Here is a 3,184-nt window from a genome sequence, read left to right on the forward strand (position 1 = left end):
TATTGTGCCTACACTTGGTTTGTTTATAATGGAACATGAAGAATCCTGCATTTTATTTGTGTTACTTTTAGCTCCTATCCTATTCTCAGATTACGTAATAAAGGGAGTAGAGGGTGTAAATGAACGCAGTGGACTGGGCTGATCCTACTGATTCATTGCCAAGCAGTCCTTTTTTAACACTTTATTTCAGATCTGTGTTTCTGCAAATGCACAGGTCTGCTCTCTGCTACTTCAGGCAGCAGCTCCCACTGCTAGTAACTGTCTCTTCATTAATTGATGGGTAATTTAAGTGGTTTTTTTTCTCTATTCCCCCTTCCCTCCCCCCCTTCTTTCAGGAGAGAATACTACAGCATCTGGAGGGTTTGAACAGAGCCTGGAAAACCCAGGCTGTCATGTAAAACCCATGGTTCTCCCTGGACAGCTTTATTAATGAAACTGTATTAATGAAAATTGAATTATTAATGTAAATACATCTCAATCTTTAGTGAAATACGTACATACTGAATTTATTAAGTATATTAAGCCTTTAGTAAGTGCACTATAAAAGTCACAGTGTGTGGGGAGTGGGAACTTTATTTATTTATCTATTTATTTATTTAATATTGTGTGAATGCTGTAATATTGCTGATTTTGGAAGATTTCTTCAGGAAGTGCAGTTTGAGGTGCATATTTGGAATAAGAGCTTTTTGGAGTAATTCTTCCATGTCCACAGGCATTACTTGGATGTCTTGTATAGTCCAAGTAAATCCAAACAAGAAGAAAAATTTGGTCAAAAAACTGAGGAAAAGGGGACCTTTATGAGTAAAGGTCTGCAAGAAATTGTCACTTGTATAACAAGGACTTCCAGGTTTTAAGCACTGATCATGCAAAATAGGTACAGAAACGTGGAGTGACAGCTTAATGGTTCAGGTGACAGACTGGCATTCAAAGAGTTGTGTTTTATTTGTGCCACCTCACACTGATGCCTTAACACACACTCAGCTGCTTCCAGCTTGGATTAAAGGGCTGCTACAAACATGCTGCCTAATCACCAGTAATGCTAAAACCCTAGATTTTCCTTGGATTGGGGATTCTGGCAGCTCTTCTGATTTGTTTCTACTCCAAGGAATAGTCAGGGAGACTGAAACTGCAACCCAGGATGCAAAGAGCAGCAAACTTGTGCCTTCTGTAACAGGCCTGAATTTGGATGAAATGTGAGAGCAGATCCTACAGCCAGATATTCAGGTATTTTGGAGCAGGCCTACCAGCAGTGGGGTACCAGGAAGGGAGCAAGAAGGGTTTTGAGATGTGGAGAGTGTACTGGGTTTGTGTGGTTTTCAAAAAGTCATCAGTAGTCAATGCAGTAAGATTGCCAAAGGACCAATCATGACAGTTTGCATCAGCCACAGTTTTGCTGGTGACATTTTGATAAAAAGTTGAGACCAGTAATTTCATTCATTTGCAAAGTCATGGAAAGAGTTAAAGATTAGCAGAGACTCACAGGGGACAAAGTGCTCATTAAGGAATTATTCATTAAAAACAAATCAACAATATTCATCTCTTTCAGAGTTAGAATTTGTTTTAAGTCCTCTTCAGGTTTTAAGGCTTCTAGTTTTGAAAAAAAAAAAAAATTCCAGTGAGAAGAGTTAGGCTTTGTTTTCTGGGAAGTCACAGTAGAGGTGTTTTCTAAATAAAAACACTGTTAAAAATGCCTGTGTGTGCTGCTCAGGCTGCTGCTTTTCACTGTTGCATGGAGAATGGTGGGATGTAGACTCTGAGAAACACTCAAAGGAAAAGAATGCTCCTTTCAGGCTAAATCTGAAATTACCAATTCATTCCAAAGTCTGAGGTAACAACACTTCTGTACTGCCACTAGCTTTTCCTGGAGCTGAGGTGGATGCTGTCAGACTGAGTTCCCCAACTCCTCAGTTTCAGATGTCTGTGTGCAGAAGATGCAACCACAAGAAACCTTGTGCTGCAGAAAGGCAGAGCTGGCAAGCACTGGAAAGAAATTTCCATCTCTCTCAGTATTCCTGTGATGCCACAGCTGTGTAATAAAGGCCAGCTGTGTTTCCTGGCTTAGTTATTTGAAACAGGTTTGACAAGGGCTTTAACTGTCTTAACTGGTTGTAATTTCATGCCCAGCAAGAAGAAGAGGGAGATGTTGACTGGGAGAGGAAAAGCATTTATGTTCAGGATACTTCTCCCTTTTTTATGGCACAGGAAGATGAAAATAAGATCTATCTGACAGGAGAACTAATTTTTTTTAAAAGAAGAAGGGAAATATTTGGGTTGAAAGAAGTTGTTCATGTCTGTAAGAACCATAATTACAGATTATTTAGCAAATAGTAGTGTGTCACATGGAAGATCCAGGGGAGCAGCTCCAGGAGTCTTGGCTGGCATTGCTGCTATTTACACTATCAGATTATACTCTCTCCTCCTGCTATGTAGCTTTTGTGTAAAAAAACACAGCTGAACACGAAGTGAGCACTTGCACTTCCCTGAATGTTCAAGAGACAGCAAGTTGATGCTTATAAAAATGGCATTTACCAGTTAGTATGAGAAAGCTATTCATCTTTTTTAAAATTTTCTAAATTATGGTGTTCTCTTTTAGAGGAACATTTGTATAAAGTGTTCAGAAAACCTGGCATTGTAGCAAGGAATACTGAAAATTTTCATCCAGGAAATGAAAGTTTGAATACTTGTAGTGTATATCAGCATCCCAGAGAAAATTTGCAAACTGAACTACAAATCCATAGCAAGGATCATTTGAGTACATTTTACTTACCTTGTACTGATGCTGGTGTGTGTCCAGAAACAGTGTCCATCATGTTCCCTGCAGTGCCTGTCTGCAGCCCTACAGAGCAGGGTGTTTCATCCTCAGAACTTGACTCTGAGCCCACTGGAACAGTGGAAAAGTAATCAGAAGGCAGCTGGCTATTTCATAATACTGGGGAGTGAGGGAGTAATTGCAGTGTTGTATTCTTAAAGAAACAGGGTGACTAAGATTTTGGCAAGGCAGCTTTCTTGAGAATGAACCAGATATGACCCAAAACCTTATGGAGGCAAAGATTATTTCTCTTGAAATAGGAAGGAAATATATGAAACTGGAGAAGCTGAGTTTACTTATTTTAGTAGGCTGGGCTGCCCTTGAGTTTCCACATGTAAAAAAATTGCTGTTTTGAGCTCTTAATCTATAACTATT

This window comes from Agelaius tricolor, unplaced genomic scaffold (genome assembly GCF_023055355.1).
Source record: "Agelaius tricolor isolate 1412-34295 unplaced genomic scaffold, bAgeTri1.0.p SCAF_8, whole genome shotgun sequence".
NCBI classification, from domain to species: domain Eukaryota; kingdom Metazoa; phylum Chordata; class Aves; order Passeriformes; family Icteridae; genus Agelaius; species Agelaius tricolor.